Consider the following 17,938-nt stretch of genomic DNA (forward strand, 5'->3'; position numbering starts at 1 on the left):
CTCTCTCTCTCTCTCTCTCTCTCTCTCTCTCTCTCTCTCTCTCTCTCTCTCTCACTTACTCACTCACTCACACACACACACACACACACACACACACACACACACACACAAAGCCTGTCTGTCTCATTCTCGCTCACAGTCACCGTCACCTCCCGTCAGGGAGCCACTGCAATGGACACTCGATAAGGAGAGCTCTATTGATCTACCTGCAGGTGGCGAGGTAACAGAGAGCCCATTACTGCTTTAATAACACACTTTCCACTGTGTCAGCCTGTCATACGGGCTCTGCAGCCCTCGGCCTGCCCCGTCACATGGCCCTTTGTGGTGCAGAGCGTTGCATGAGACCGACACTGAGACTGACTCAACATGCTGAATTAAACAGACCTGCTGGTACTGTAGATCAACATACAACAACTTTAGGTATTTGGACACACCCAGATGTCTGACAATTTCTGTGCAGTGCCAGTGTGACACAAGGTGGAAAGGACTTATTTAAATATTGCTTACAAATACTTATGCCAAATACTACAGTACATGTTTTTCTTCTTAATGTTGCTTTTTAGAGGCAAATAGCCTTTTTATTTGTCAGTGGTATTTCAAATGTCAGTTGTTTAATGGAAAAGTACATTTAGTGACTTGTGGTTTACCCCTGTGAGTACGGGCAGTCAGGCCACTCTGTTCCATTAAATGTTTCTATTGTGCTAATGGATGACGAGAAAGTAAACTGACTTTTGATGCAATGCTTTCAAGTATTAACTTTCAATCTTGAACATAATGATCGCTCTCGTGTTTTTTGGTTTTTTACAGCATGTATGTCTTTGACATTTAGTGGAGATCCCTGATTGAAATGCGTAGACCATAGGATTTGGACAGACAGGGATAATTGGATTCATGTAGTTTCCCCCAAAACATACAGACAAACACTTGGCTCTAAGTGGCCTATAAGGGTGATGACCTCTAACAATGAGCCCAGTCAGAGCTCAGAAATCTGGAAAGCAGGGAAAAGAGAGACGGGGTGTGTTGACTTGACAAAATTAACTTGTTGCTCAACATTCCTGACATACTGTAAACCTGCTGACTGTCATTAATTTTTTTTCTGAAAGGTCTTTGTGGTTATGTGCGCTGCCTGCAGTTGTGTTTGCTTACTTCTGTGCTTTATTTTATTTGTTTATCTTACCTCAGTATTTTTTAAAAGGCTACTGTCCGTCAACGTATTTCTCTTTATCCTCACTTGTATAGATATGCTTCGTGGTACCGCTCCTCTCCTTACCTTTGACATTTACCATTCACCATCACCATGGTATTCACCATCAACCTCCAATTATCCAGTTCCAGGAAAATCAAGTCCATTCTTTGCTTCCCAGTAAGCTCTGTGAAAGAAAGACAGGGGGCGATTTGGAAACTCTTTGATTCCCATGTTGATAAAGTGCCAACTGAGCTAATTTCTATTCTTCCACTGTTCCTGGGTTTTTTCAGTATCTTTATTTCTTACTCTGGTTGATTTGTTTGTGCTCTCTAATGTGTTTGTAGTTCCCTCGCAGGTCAGAGAGTAAATCAGAAGTTTGTAACGGGTCCAGTTTGTCGTCTTTGTAGTGTAGGCGTTTCAGAAATCTCCCAGAAAGAACACTTTGAGTTGGATCACTCTCTGCTCCTTTGTTTCTGCTTCTTTCTGTGTGGTCTGCCTCTATCACTTAGTTATGGTGAGCAGAGAACACATAACTGTATTCATACAGAAGTCAGAAGTCAATGACTGGCAGAGAATATTAATAACAATCTTCTTCTAGTTTCTGTTTGGGTTGTTGTCAGTTTCAGCTAAGAGGTTTGGATAAACACTTCACTATTCTATGAGGCTATAATATAGCTGCTAATTCATACCTTTACAATTCACAACCCCCGATTAGTATCTGGGTGCGTGTTATATGGATTCAATCATCTTTGAAATATGTGATTTTGTATTCTGGTCAGGGCTTCTGTGTCAGAGTTGCACTAGTGTGCCTGACATCCAGGAGAATAAAAAAATGTAGCCAGTAGAAATATTTTAACAATCAATAACCAACAATTGTATTTGTGTTTTACAATAATTCTACTGGATTTAATTTGATTTGATTTCCAAAGACATTGAATTGAAATGTATTGTATTTATTGTATGTATTGTATTGCACCTAGATAATGTGCTGGTGCACCTAAATGTAAATGTAAGGTGCACCAGTGCCATCAATGTAACAATTTGGTCCGGAGCCCTGTTGATACATTTCAATATTGATATACATTTTCTACAAAATCAGTCGATCGATTGTTAATGGATAAAATAACCATACAGATTGTCTGTACCTGATGACACAAGGCACTTCCTGATGTGGATGAAAAAATCATATTAAAGAAACAGTATTGACATAAAGCAGCTCTCCTTCATGATTTGCAGCGTTGCTCAATGACCTCATACATCCAGAGATGTAAAATCAAATCAAATGATATCAAATATCTGGAATGGCAGGGCACATATTGTCATGTTGTCTAATTGTAATCCGTAGTATAAGGAAAAATGATGCCCTTGATCGATTGTCAACTCTCAGGGCAGAAAACAGAGTTGTCCTGTGTCAGTCATATTCATATTTAGTAAATTAATAATAATAATCATTAATGACACAACTATGTCTATTCTTGTCTTGACACAAACCAGATTGAAGATTTATGAATGAATGGAAAAGCCTTCGGAATAATTCTTGATTGGTTTGCCTGTTGAATGTCAAGTGCTTTATCTCTATAATATAAAATGTATATCTTAAAGCAACATTATGTAACTTTTCTACCTTACAATAGCAGCTTCAAATTATGTTGATGCTACAGTGTCTTTTATCCGGGTGAGTGGTGTCTCTGTCACAGCTATCAGTTATTTCTGCACTATGTGACTTAAGTGAGAGGGTAGGATCACAGTGTTACATGTTTACTTCAACATACAAGTTCTCAGCACATAGCATTGTTATGGCCGAGTTTTGTTTGTAGTTAGCACGTACATTACATCTGACAAACTGTTACAGACCTGGGATTTGTATTTACGACCGTGGTGCTGCACTCAGAAACTGCAGGGGGCGCCAATTTTATATAAAATTGCTTTAATAATGTTGAAGATTGAGTTCATCATTTTATTTAGAGCTGAAACAGCTCTCACTTTTATTGGATTTTGTTTTGATTAATAAACACTTTCCCCTACGAGAAATACCAACATTGGTTTAAACCTATTAATGATGCAGTGCTGAGAAAACACTGTAGGTTTGTTAATGCTCCTGTATCAATCTATGATACACTCACAGGTAAGCAAAGACTGTATGTATGTGCACCATTGTGCCATTTCCTGTGGACTTCCATAATGTGCCCGAGTTTGACCTTCTGTGTGTTACTGTCTGTGTGAACTTTATCTCCATCCGACTCACTGCCTCCCTGAGGCCCTACCTGTCCCATATTTTTCAAAGACACTTTTCCACCCTCTGAATGCCGATGACTGCTGACATTTCTTCGTTAGATTCCACGGTGAACATCTAAGTGTAACACCTTGTAGCTAAAGAAAGATGGCCTGCGTTATCATGCGTACAGACCTGCTTCTCTTTAAGCACCCAGGAGACCCTGAGTACAAACATTTAAATACATGCTCAGTTTCCCACAGAATCAGATTGTAAGATGTTACATGATGGCTTAACAGCTTCGCCCATGTTAAGCTCCACATCCACAAAGATGTGTGGGGTGGAAGCATGTTTTTACAACTGCGTAAGCCGGGATCACACAAAGAAAGTACGATATCACTTCCTCACAGATACTTTTGTTCTGTTCTTCATGTTATTAAGTAGTCACATTGATGAATGATGTGTCAACTTTTTTTTGATTAATAAAATATTCTGTAAAGTAGTCTGTAAAATAATCCCGCTTGTGCACCCTACAGGCCAAACATGTTCTAGCGTACGCCAACTAGATTAAACAACTAACCTACTAGGACAAATCTTGTAAAGTTTTTCTCATCCTGCCCTTTTTTTCCACATTGGCCTCTTCTCATGTGTGAATTTGTTGCATTCAGCTGTGGCTAATGGATGTAGATGGAAGGAGAGATAACAATTGCGAGGGCTTTTAACAAGTAAAGTGGGATCACCATTAGTCGCATTAGGCTATTAGTCTACATCGCATTGTGGCCTCTTGAGAACACAGGAAATCTATACATTTAATGGTGAATACAAGATATCCATTAATGCTTGCCCATATTCTAGTTTGCAATCCATTTACTCATTTAATCCATTATTCAAAGTGCATAACTACACATGAGCCAGAACATGTGCAATCATTCTGCAGCCAGAGGATTCACATTTCAACTTTTTATTTTTTTGCCAGCAGCTGTTTAGCTCCACTCTGTGCCTATCAGGAGGGCTGTCAGGATCGAGTCCAATTTAAACAGGATTAACTTCACAGTGGCAGACTCTGTAATTCTAATTATTATCAATCCATCCACAATTGTAATCCATTACACATCTGCTGTGTCATATCTGAAACAAATTATCTGCTGGTTTTCAATGAAATCTAAGGTTATCTGAAAATAGCAGCGCAATCAAACTGACATCTCCGTAACACAGCCCTGGTGGTCAGCATGTGTGTGTGTGCACACATGAAAGAGTAGGGTGTCTATGTTTTAAGCTGTAGATTTACCTCTCACACACAGGTATGGTCCTGCAGCGATAACACAGGCTATAAATGACTGCACCCACTTTTCCTCTGCGCGGAAACTGTAGCTGTCCAAGGTACTGAATTCTGTTTACAGCCCAAGTGGTTGGCCTTGGCATGTTGTGCATTCACACGCACACATGCACACATACACACTCACTTTGTTGGAGAAAATGCTGACATCTACACTTTATCGAGCCTCCAGCTGACCAACAATGCCATGTGAAGCACGTGACACATGTTTTTTTGTTTGTTTTTTTTTACAGCCAGTCAGAGGTCAATAGTTGGTTTGTGTGTGTGTGTGTGTGTGTGTGTGTGTCTTCCGACATAGGAAACCTTACGAGTTAAATGGGGACCAAAACTGTGTCCCCACTTGGAAAATTTGTGGTCAGTGGTCAGGTTTAGTGTACCTATCTTTTTATTTTCTTTTTGGTGAAAAGCATCTGCAGGGCAACAAGTTTCATGCAAAGGTAAAAGTTGTTGACCCATAGCTCATACAGCACTACACACGTACTACAATCTACACGCTTATTTAAATAAAAAAGAACTAAATACACTGCAGACTGGTTATCTGTGTTTGTCAGTGATGTCAGTGTACATCGTTGTTTTTAGTGATGTCTGAGATCGGAGTCACAGTTTGGCAGCATTCCCCTTCTACTCCTTCATCGCCTGAGCTGAATTTATAGAAGCTCAGGCGATGAAGGCTAGAAACTCTTTCAAGGTAGACGACTGGTGCTGCAGCACATACCTGACCGACTGAGGCAGAAGAGTACAACCGTGTAAACATGCTCAGTGTTTCCCACAGATTCAGATTTAAATTGTGGTGGTGGCTGTCTGACAGGGGGGGCGGGCTGAGATGTCACATGGCTTAACAGCTTTGCTCTTGTTGAGATGCTGCTTCTGAATTCTGAATCTGTATTGTCAGCACACTTGAACCCTACATGCACGTTTAACTTATTTGGTCTTCAAGCTTGTGTTGATAACTTTGACCAACTTATTGGGGTAATACTTACTGTCTTAATTCTTGACAAGTTTTTGCAAAGTCATTCATATTAACCATGTATGATATCTTGACGATGAGGCCAGCCGTCGTCTTTGCAGCGAAAGTTCTGGTAGAGCCATTAGCATTGAACAGTGGACTAAAGACCACACCGTCATCCACAGTGTTTCAGTATATAACATCATGCTATTCACTGACCGGGTGTGCTGCCTTCAGTGAGTGAGAACGGGATGCGCAGCTCCAAAAATAGAAAATCAATATGTGGTGGCCACTGTTGATATTGTGGCGGACCGGCACAAATGAATGAATGTGTGGGAAACGCTGCGTGCTATCTCGAGACAAAAGCAAAGTTGAGTATTGTGATTTTGGTGTCAGGTGGAAAGGGGTTGTTTCACAGTCTGTACAGCAATGTTCAGGATGAAAAAACTGGATGGAAACGGATTAAGCAGAAGTTTACAAAGGCTCTTAAAATGTTAATCTATGGATTTATATTTTACAGAGAAGGAAGAGATGCAGTTGCAGGAAATAAAGGAATGTACGTACATGTGGGTAAATGTTCATCTTTGAAAAGCCATGTCATTTTACTGAGGCACAATTTGGGAATTCGCAGCTGGTAAAAGATGCAGGGTTGTTATTTTTGCAATGGAAAAAGCTAATTAAGTATTTAACAGTTGCTTTCAGCTTCTTTTTCAAACATCTCTGTGGCAAGCTCCAGACCACAAACCTCAGAGCAGTATGATTGTTGGTGCAGCACCCAGGGGAAAACTTCTATGAATTTGGAAGAAGGAGCGTGATTGTTGAAATTATCTTCCGGCCTGTAGTTAAAAACTGGGAGGCAGTACTGTTTGTCAGTTTAATATGCATTGTATAACCTCCAGCGTATTTTGGCATCTGCTTTCTCAGACACATAAATCTGCAGAAAGCCTTGACGTAGTTTTTTATTGTTCAGCTCAATAGTGTTTTGTGTTGCCATTATAGAAAAAGAAAAAAGAAAAAACGAAAGTGGGTTAGTCGATTTCACAACAGTGAAAGATGCTTGTTTGCGAAAACTGTGAAGTAATTGAATTATTTACTGAAGTAATGCGACATTGGCATTGTCCCCTGGGACAAATCTAATGAATTATTCTCAAAAGCTGAGTTTTGGAGAATGGAAAATAGCTTTATGTTCATTCTCTATTAGATTAAAAAACACAGAGCAAAATTGCAGAACACACCATGAGATTTATCATGACACAATACTAAAGCTACCATAAGCAGTAAATTTGAGCTGAACATTTCACCTCCTCTTGCTTCCAGGTTGTAGCTGGTTCCTGCTGGTTACGGTGACGGGAAGGATTTATCACTAAATGTACATTTTTCCAGGGGTTCACTGACAAATCGTTTAGCAACCCACATTTTAATTCTCTAAATGTTCTAAATGTTCTAAATGTTCTCCAAGCTGGCATGTAGACTGAAACAGCACTGTGTTCCAAAACCGCAAAAGGGCTGGGTTGGTGAGGGACGTGCTTTTTTCGTTTTTAATCTTGAACCCCCTTATTCCACCGGGCACGTCTCGGCCACATAATGGCCACGATACGACACTCCTATCACATAGATGTACGTTTAATGTATAGCAGTGATGGTATTTAAGTGAGTTGTAGTGATCTTTGTCTTGAATTGTTGTTAGCATGTACATGTGATTATTCTTTAGAATACACATTTTATCTTTATCTTAACATGCTGTATCATCAGGAAGCCATTTACGGTCATAGTCAGCATTTTGATCGCTGACGTCACCACAGCTAGTCGTTACGCTTGTACGTCGCTGATTAGAATATGAAAAATATAGATGTCTGAAGCTTGACGCCCTGGGTGGAAATGGAGTTGTGGTAGTGCTTATAGTTGCAAATAATGTTTAATTAATGGAAGCCTGCTTGTTTTGCTGACAAAAACGAAGCCGTAAGGTGAAGAGTCCGACAGACCAAATGGCGACCACACAGCAGGTGTGTTCATTTTTACCCAAGCATCATGTCCATTGAGACATCCAAACCCGAAAGGACGTGGATTCATTGACAGTTAACTGAAGATGAATTGCCTGCCTGCTCAGTGTGTTTGTACATGTGAATGTGCCTGAGTATGAGTTTGTGTCCCAGAGTCTACAGCTATTACTATAATTAGCTCTTGTGTTTTGGTTGCCTTGGTAGCGCCACAAAGTCCGTGTGTGTGTGTGTGTGTGTGTGTGTGTGTGTGTGTGTGTGTGTGTGTGTGCGTGCGTGTGTGTGTATGCGTGTGTGTGTGTGTGAATTTGCCTTAACAAATGTGCAATGGCATTTTTCCTTTATCAGTCAACTGCATAGCAAGACACATTTGGATAAATCTAGACGAGCTTTAAAATGCACACATGTTGTGCTCTTCGATCAAAAACACGCCCCTCGTTTGAACTACAATAGAAGTACAGTATTAGACAGCAGTAGTAAAACCGACTGTGTTCACATCAGTAATCTTTGTACCCATTTATTTAAACTCTGGAACAGTTGCTTTGGTTCAGTGGGAATAGCGAGTGCCATTTAAACTTGGTCGGCGTTTCATGGCAACACAAAACATCAAAATGTGACTCCTAGTCCTCACCCAAGAAAACAACAGTGTATTCATTAAGAAGACAAACTAAACGCAGGGTTTTCAGCTGTTGGACGACCAGAGTTAAAGCATGAGCAGAAGAGAGCACTTATTTGGCACAACAAAACAGAGGGTGATCTGCACAATGGACTGATGTTTGGCTATTTTTGTCAGTTCTTACCTGGTGTGCGCTTCAAGTTGACACAAGTGAAAGAGTGCAGATGAGACAGATTTTGTTTGGTTTAAGATAACAACTGGTTGCCAAATTTCTGTCCTATAAATTTGCTGCTTCTGAGTTTATGTGACGGCGTTTACAAAACACTGATTTACATTTACTGGGCTGTGTGAGGGTTAAATGAATCGAGTACACACAAAGTTCCACTGTAGTCCAGACCAAACCCTCAATAAACACATTTAGTCAGATGTCGCTTTAAGGCACTTCAGGGGAAATTAATACTATTATTTAAAGAAAATCTCTTCAGCAAAATTGGCAGTTTGTATAAGAACACATTCCTCAGTACAAAGGTCTCTTCAGGTCTCTTTCTCTTGGTCTCACACATACTTTGTGCAAGCATTTTCAAACCTCCTTCTTTCCCACAGAAAACACGTCTCTTGAAGTGCCTAAAACACCTCGACAGTAGTCCCGCCTTAAATTCTGTGACTTCATTACATTCAATGCAAATTTGTGACATGGTAATAATACATGCCTGTATTCACGGCTAACTGGAGGCCAAAAGGACGACAGACCTGACTGGAGACAGGGTGAGTGATCCTGGCTCAGGCGTGTGTGAGCTGACCAATCAGAGTGTTTCCGATAGAGAGTCAATACAGAGCTGCTGCAGTGGACCCTTTCGAGCATTAAAGCTTGTAAACTGACTCTAGTAGTTGCCCAGAATAAAATGTTGTACCTAAAAATGGGCATACAGTAATTTGTTTCCTTTAAATATGCTATTGTTTTAAGGCATACTGTATATTCTGCCCCCCATTCCATCCCACTGACAGAACAGACATATTGGTGTTCCTTGTGAGGGTTAATGCGTCTTATTATATGTGTTGCCCAAGCTTGGAGTCCATTAGGCAGTTACTGTTCCAATAATAAGCTATTGATTTTTTTCAGCTTGTCGATTTGACAAACCTTTTGTTGTAAACAGGCCTGTTTCACACCCGGGTTAATAAAGTTCACAATCTCAAACAAATCAATCACATTTTATAGGACATCATTACGGCTTTAAGTCAATAATGTTCTGTATTCAACCATACAGGTTTGAATATGGGGTTTTATAAGGTTTCTGGTTATTTCTCAAGAGCTTCATCAATAACAAACTCAGGATGTTCAAACCAGTTTGTCAGTCATTTACCTTAAGTTGCTCCTTTCTTCTCTGTCACACAAATCTAATGGTAAAATAAAGCCACAATCATGTTCCTGATGACAGAGGAGCAATTGTGAGCACGGCTGCTGAGGAGTCAACCTCAGCTGGCTGGCCGCTGCTGTCGTATCACGTCAAGACTCATTAGCGCGTGTAGAATTACACCAGCGTGGACAGTAACACTATCCGACCCATCATTATGTAATAGCCCAGCGTGCCACTCGCAAGTACATTGCATCAGTAATGCACAGGTCATGAGAGGGTGACACACATGTCAATGGATGATAAAAGTAAGAGAACAAGAGATGGGGAGGGAAGAAAAATGGCAAGATGTAAAGGAAGAGAGAGAAGTATATGTATGGTCAGCACACATCTTTGTGTTCATTACTGAATAAGGCACAGGGGTCAGAGGGGTCACTTTCAACCTGACGCACATTGAAGTGTCTAAACACTAACTTCCAACTAAGTCGCCAGAAAAGACAAAAACCCATCAACCACCAACTCCCGTTTGTTCAGACTATGTCGACTGACTGCTTTTTACATGGTGCATTCAGGTGCTGCTTGTAAATTACAAACCTTGTGTAGCATTCAATTTATTTGCTGCATTTAGTGTTGTCAAATATCAATACATACCCATTCTGAATATTTGAGACAATTTCAGTACTCATTTTCTGATGAACCGATAAACCAGTAACAGATCCCCACAGCGAGTTGAAACGAGCAGCACAGACAGACAGTTTTAGCTGATTGGAAAATGTTTTGACTTTGGTTAGAAGTAAATTAATTACAATGCGGTTGTACTTAACAAGTAGCCTTGTTATATTAATCTTTAAATGAATCTGAAATTCCATCTGTGTCTTGCCGTTATATCTCTGTAGAATCAAACTTGGTGTTAAATAATGATTATTTTCAAGGTATTGTATCGATGTCAAAAATTCCAGCATGTTTAGACTATTTGTTAATATGCATACTGAAATTATTCTTGATTAATCAATTAATCAATTAATTCAAAATTGTTTCCATAGTTAATTTATATGAGGTTTATTTTTAAAGTCTCCTAACCTCATAGTGTTTCTTAGTGTTCTTGATATTACAGAGTGTAGTGGATTTCATAAGACCTATAGATTTATTTCTTTTTACCTTTTACCTTTTCTTAATCAGCCTCAATAGCTCCTTAAAAGCCAAAATGTAACCCAAAGAGGTATGAATCAAACCATGGTTTGAGAGCAGATGGATTAGACTACCAGGGTTTCAGTGTATGTTTGTGTCTAAAGGAATGTTGTGATTTTTTTCCACCTCACTGTGGCTGACAGCGGTCTCCATGTCCTGCAGGTGTTTGCACAGCTGCTCTAATTAGGTACTGCACAGTGTTGGGGTCTCAGGCTGGTCCTTAGACGCTGTAGTATGCAGTAAATCTCTACACTATAAATTTGATGAGATTGAAGAGACTGATGGCACAATTCCAACTTGAGATAAAAATCTCATGAAAAAGTAAAAGATGACCTGAAGTGAGCGGAAGTGTCATCATGTTTTAAATGCCGCGAATCAAAACAGTCATGGGTAATATAATCAGCAAAACACTTTATTATTGTGATTATTGCCGTTATTGTCATAATTATTATTATTATTATTATTATTATTATTATTATTATTATTATTATTATTATTAATGATAATAATGACAATAATCACAATAATAAAGTTTGAAAAAGTACATAGTTCAAATGAATACAACAAATGCAAAGTGCATCAATGCATCTGAGTGTCTGTCATCCTCCATGATCTTCTGCATGTGGCGACTTTTTCATCATTTAAATTCCGCTTTTCATTCAGAAAGTCCCTCCAGTAATCAGATGACAGGAGTCTACAAAATAAAAGCTGTATCTTTTCAATATCTGTACCCCAGGACATAAACATTACAAAAACAAAGCATTCATCCATCTGCAGTGCCTTTCATGTTTGTTGTAATCTACAATAATATTTTTTTCACATAGCAGCTTTAAGATGAGGCATTTATTGACTCTGAGCACACGCCTCTCTCAGAGCTGGACGGCACAGTTGTCAGCACCTCCTCAGATCTTGGCGGATTAGCTAGGCTTGATGTAACAGTTATTATTTATGGATGTAGACGTTAGCTTCAGGTGAAAATGGCTAACATGAATAGGAATTGTTGTGTTGCAGAAGTCACGCTCGCGCGCACGCAAGTTCATAAAATCCGACATGTGCCCCGAGATGTCCGTTCATAAAAGTACTCGCTGAGTTTTTATTATCACTTGCAGATGATCATCGCCTCCCTCTGACATGCCTCCTACACAAGTAACGACAGCCTAATGTCTGCCAACAATTCAGAGCATGGGAGCAACATCGCAATGTAACTTTAATGTCCAGCTGAGGCTGCAGACTGTCGATTATGCTCTGTCTCTGCTCTGCTCAGGTTTAACTGGTAATGACTAAATTGGAAGGCCAGGGAGTAAAATTCTCCTTTAGATACTTTTTTTGTAACTTCCCCTGTTGTGATGCACCTGCAATGAGCATGGTTCTTTTTTTTTTTTTAAATGGAGTCATCGGGTTGAGCCCTGAATTAAGACTGACGCAATGAATGGAGAGCAGAGAAGGACAAAGAAAGAGGAACGAGGAGGAGGAGGGGGGGAATTGACTCTCCCTTGTCCCTGATGATGAAGTCAAACTTCACCCATCACAGCTAAAAATAGCACAGTAGTGGCTCTGCTGCTGCCACACACAACACACAACACACACACACACACACACACACACATGCACACATCCCCAGTGGGGATTCCCATCAAAGCTGCCTTCACCCATCCTGACCTTTACATTTAAGTTATGTTTGCTAACTCTCTCACTCTGCCATTCACAACCTTCCTGTGTGGTATAAACCAATCACACACGCACAAGCACACACACACTCGCACACGGGCACACACACACACACACACACTTACTCTTTTATTCACCTCCCTTTCCCACACACATCCAGTACAGATCACACATGACCGGTCTGTATAACCAGCAGCCTATGATTTCCTCTGTGGAGCTGCTCTTTGTACATTTAGCTGAACAACTTGCACATTAGTTTCCTCAGCATGCATTGTGCAGCAACAGTAGCTGAGCTTTCAAGTGAAGGAAGAACCAAGGCAGCAAAGGACTCATGAATGATGTGAGCGCAAAGCACACTGAGTGATGTGCAGCCAAGGAAACAGCAGGCACAAAGGGGTTCATTGACATTTTAAAGCGTGGCGGCTCTAACCTAAATCTCAATGCTTGGTCGTAGCAAAAGCAATAGTTACACAGTGAGATTTTAAGTTAAATATTAAACTTCATAAAGGTGAAAGTGTATGCAGTAGAATTTTTTGAAATTGAAATAGTTTATTGTTCTGTGAGCTTGTTCATGTGAGAGAGAGAGAGAGAGAGAGAGAGAGAGAGAGAGGAGAGAGAGAGAGAGAGAGAGAGAGAGAGAGAGAGGAGAGAGAGAGAGAGAGAGAGAGAGAGAGAGAGGAGAGAGATAGAGGAGAGAGAGAGAGCGAGAGAGAGAGAGGAGAGAGAGAGAGAGAGAGAGAGAGAGAGAGAGAGAGAGAGAGAGAGAGAGAGAGAGTTCTCTCAGTGCTGTTCATCTAAAATGTTACATTCAGCTGTCAAACATGAATTTGAAAAAGAGCCTTGACTTCATTTAACATGCACAAACACAATGTCCTGCTAGTGCAGAGAGGTGCTCTCATTGTTACCTTTACTTTACATAAACAGTTCAACATATCAGGAGCGACATTTGTTTGCCTTGTTGCAGCTGTTGGATGAGAAGATCGATGCCATGCTCCAAAGTCTTGTCCTCACCGTGAGGTTGCCAGCCAACCTGCAGAGACTCCAGGAAGTCACTGTGCCCGGTCAAGAAGTGGCCTCGCACACTTTTTTTTCCCCCATTGATTGAAATGACAGGTGAAAACATGCTAACTAGTTGGCTCCAGAGGTGTTGGTGAATAATGTTGACTTTGGAGAGAATCAGGCAAGTTGTTCCCTCCTGTTAGCTTCGAGTGGTATCAACATACTCATCTAACTCCTTTCAAGAAAGTGTCTTTTTAAACTTGAGCTATTTCTTTTTAACTCAGTTGCGGTGCCTTTTTACTTATCAGGATGTCTCCCCGTATTGTGATGATGAATATCCAGATATAAATGATATATAACGCACGTCTTTGGCTCCTCTTTGGTTACCCAGGTGGTCAAATTCAGATCTGGGGCCAAAAAAAGAAATGGCACCACACAGCATTTTGGTGTTCACGCTAATTGGAAACCATCAGATTGTCGTCACTTGATAGTGAGCATTAGAAGCGGAAGGTGTGACTCTCACTAGTGTTCACAAATGGATCTCTTTGTGTATCAATTTTTAGAGGACAACATTCTAGAAAGTTGAAGAGCTACTTCAGGGACAGTACATGCGGATGCGCCTTCAAGACAGTGTGCAGCTGCGGTTCATTGCCTATTCGGTCTGAGCGAGCTGTTACTGTCTCCTGGCTTCTGTGGTCACTCTGCGCCTGTATGTGTTGTGTTCATGTGCGAGCACCTCTGAGAATTGAGACGGGAGGACAGGAAGCCCTTTAAGTGACCACGCGTATGCATTCACACTGCAGACTTCCGTCTTGAGCTCTAAATTGCATTCTGCAGAGCGGTGTGAAAACCAGTGTCTGAAAAGTAAAAATATTATAAGCTAAACTAACTTCATCTGTGGGTCACGGTGACTCTGCGAAGAGAACATGTCAGTGTTTTGGCAATTCTAAGAAAGGGTGAAAATGAAAGTTAGACTTTCAATCTGTCTTTCAAAGAGCCCCGGAGAATGTCATGGAGGTGAAGAGAAAATGATATCATGAGATGTGGCAGAAAGTGAAGGGATGTAATAGAGGAGCGAGTGAAGTGACAGAGAGAAAGCAGATGACACGGTTATAGTTAGGAGAGATAATGGGACCTGTGAGACAGATGGAACCGACCGGAGTGCAGTGAGCGGTATATAAAAGCCTGATTACTCGGACAGCACCAAGGCCACTCCGATCAATCCCCCCCCCCCCAAAGGACAAAGAGATTATAGCAAAAAGAATATCAAGTTTAAGGTGGCCTTTTTTCATTAAACACCAGTCAGATCCCCAGGCTCGGGATTCAGTTTTATTATGATTCAGCTGTAAACAATTTGTGTGTTTTTAAAAATACTCAGTGTTTTTCATCGCTCGCAGATGATCTCTGCCTCGTTCCAACTTGCCTCCTACATAAAGTATGGAGCAACATGGCATAGTTGAGGCTTGACAATCAACAATCAACATAATCTGCAGACTCTCGATTGTGCTCTGTCTCGGCATCAATGTAGAATCTTCCACATTGGCATCTCGATGCATCTTTATAGAGAAATTTCCCCACCTCTAGTTGAAGGGCGTTGCTGTGTGTTCTAAACCGGTGGCCCGGTTTGTTCCAGCACAAACTGTGAGTCATTTATTCCAGAAGTGGTTGGACATGAGAGGGTTTTATAATGTGCAATGGTCTCTGTTTCGTTTACAAAAAGGGAAGAGTAGCAGCGAGAGGCAGATCTGTAGCACTTAATGTATATGTCCTTGGTGTGTGTGTGTGTGTGTGTGTGTGTGTGTGTGTGTATGTATGTATGTATGTATGTATGTACTGTATGTACTTTCTCCTGCAGGCATGCACATGCATGTGTGCACGTTCACACCTGTTTGTTTGTGTGTCTGTGTAAAATGCCTGTGTGTGTGGGTGTTAGGATGGTTTTCCCCTTGTTAGAGGAGGGCTAACGTTTGTTTACATCCTCTCAAGTTTCGGGGGGGATTTACAGTCCCTGTGTTGGCCAGTGAGGACAAGGAGGGCGGCTCTACAGGAACCGTTCTCCTCCTCTGCATCCTTCTTCTCCTTGTCCATCCAGCCTCTCTCTTGTTACATCCCTCTCATGCTTTATTCAGTCTCTCTTACTCTTTCCCACTCGTTGTCTTGCCTCTCCATCATTTGCTGTCATTCCTGTTTTTCACTGTCTCATTTCTTCCCTGTGAAATCCGTCCTGTCCCACCTAAATGTAGAGCATCTCCTCCCCTTGTTTCCCCTCCACATTCATTTAACACTCCTTTCTTGCTGTCTGTCTGTCAGATTTGTTTTCACTCCATCACTCCTTTCATTTGTCTTGGTCTGGGCCTTTCCTCTCACTTTCTTTTCCATTATCCCCCTCTCTCCTTCTCTTGTCTCTGTTCTGGCTGGGTCCTGCCTAACTCTTCATATTACTCCTTGTCTCCCCCTGTCCTTGTATCCATTTTTCTCTTTAATGTGCTCAGGGTTCTGCTCCCCTTCTCCTTTTGTGTGTGTGTGTTTGTTGTTTGCTGCACATCTCCCTCGGATATTAGAAAACAAGCCCCATCATAAATTGGTTATGTCGGAGTGCTGCAAGTTTTCAGTCCATTCTCCATTTCTAACTTCTTCTTGAAACATAATTAGACTGCATCCATGCAGTCGCAGTTTGAGCTTTAGTTGCAAACAAAAATGATTTCATTAGGAGAGTACTCATTATGAGAAGATTTCTTGAAGAGACAAGCTTTTTTTGTGCCATTCCTTACCCTAACCCTAACCCTTCAGATTGGTGTGCTGACCCCTTACAGTCCTCATGCAGGGAGGCACCGATTTACAGAGTATGTAGCTTCTAAAAAGACGATGCTGAGTTGAAATCATTAGTAAACCTTTTATCACCTACAAATGTAATGCCTTCGGGCCGGTGATAGTCTTGGACAGAGGCATTATGTTTTTTGTGTTGTCTTTTCCCAGCTGGCCGTTTCCCGTTCAAAACATGATTTTTCAGGAACTGCAACTTGACTGATACCTGGTCACACACAGCCGCCAGGCAGTGACTCTAATTTTGAATTTGAAACATCAAAACCGGTGAGAAATGTAATTTGCCTTTTGACTTCCATGATATTAATTTTCATTTTTTTTTATGAAATTGAAACCCACATGCAGTGTGATAGCAGCGGGGTATTAATTAGGCTGCTCTGACCTGCTACTTACCTCATTTATGTTTCTCTCAGAGACCTTACACAGCCGTCCTTTTTTGGCACACGTGGGTCGGCAGGAATGAATTGCTCTGAATGCAGACTCAGTGATAGGTTAATGAATACAGCCAATTAAATAATTGCTCACACTGGGAAAATAACAGAAAATGTGCCAAAGTCTGTGTCATTGAGGCTCTGGTGGAGAGACAAACTGGTGTAGAGGAAGCACCGGGGATAAGTGATTGTTTAGTGCTGCTGCTGCAGGTGGGTGAGGAAAGAGGTGTTGAGTGTGTGTGTGTGTGTGTGTGTGTGTGTGTTTGTGTGAGGGCACAGTGTAATACAGATTATCACTCACAAAGTAATCCGCACATACACACTGTTGATGGAAGTGTACATCTGCCCACTTTAAAAAGACAAAGCCAATGACACACAGAGAGCATTGAGCATATGTTCTGCCCCCCTTCACCATGCGTCACACACACACGCACACACACACACACACACACACACACACACACACACACACACACACACACACACACACACACACACTCATGGTGGCATGTTGCTGAGTGCTCTTTACACCACTCTCTTGTGACACACACAGGCTGCAGCAGCTGTGGGCGCCCATCTGCAATTCATAGCACAACTAGCATGACCTTCACCTCAATGCCAACAGCTAACTGGGCTTCAGCCCAGCTTCATACAGGCCGGGTATTTGACTCGACTTCCTCTGCCGTTTTGAGTATTTTTGGTCCAGACAGGTGTAACATCATCCTGACAAGCCAGCATTTGAATATGCTGTTGAGGGAGATTTTAATGTGGAAATATCAGCCGAGTATTCTGGCATGTCTATATTGCTATATCTCCCACTCCTGGGACAGCAGGTTTCCAGTAATAGATTACCTTTTGTACTCAATCCATATCTGCCAACCTGTATCCACACGCCTGTGCATACCAATTCAGAGTGACTACGTCACAGCAGTGCAGTTTTCTGAAAATAAGCAACACTCAGCCAATCAGAATCAAGGATTTGTAACACAGTGAGTGTTTAACAACTAACTGATATTTTTTGGAGAGTCTTGCCTGGTAAAATCCTTGATTAATGAGACACTTTATCAAAGTCAAGGATTAAAAATGTACCTCTCCAACACTTTCTATTTCTTCATGTTTTCACGACCAAAAGCTTCTCTGCAGGAAAACATCCCTCTAACTGTCTCTGGCATTGAATTTGTTTG

General features: G+C 41.1%; 1 protein-coding gene across 3 annotated transcripts in view; it reads left to right on the forward strand.

The window, feature by feature from the left end:
• The window catches only part of LOC115580788 (cytoplasmic phosphatidylinositol transfer protein 1), an 81,164-nt gene that overhangs the window by 24,946 nt on the left and 38,280 nt on the right, over nt 1-17,938 (forward strand). The window lies entirely within an intron of this gene.

This window comes from Sparus aurata, chromosome 1, assembly GCF_900880675.1.
Source record: "Sparus aurata chromosome 1, fSpaAur1.1, whole genome shotgun sequence".
Classification (NCBI taxonomy): domain Eukaryota; kingdom Metazoa; phylum Chordata; class Actinopteri; order Spariformes; family Sparidae; genus Sparus; species Sparus aurata.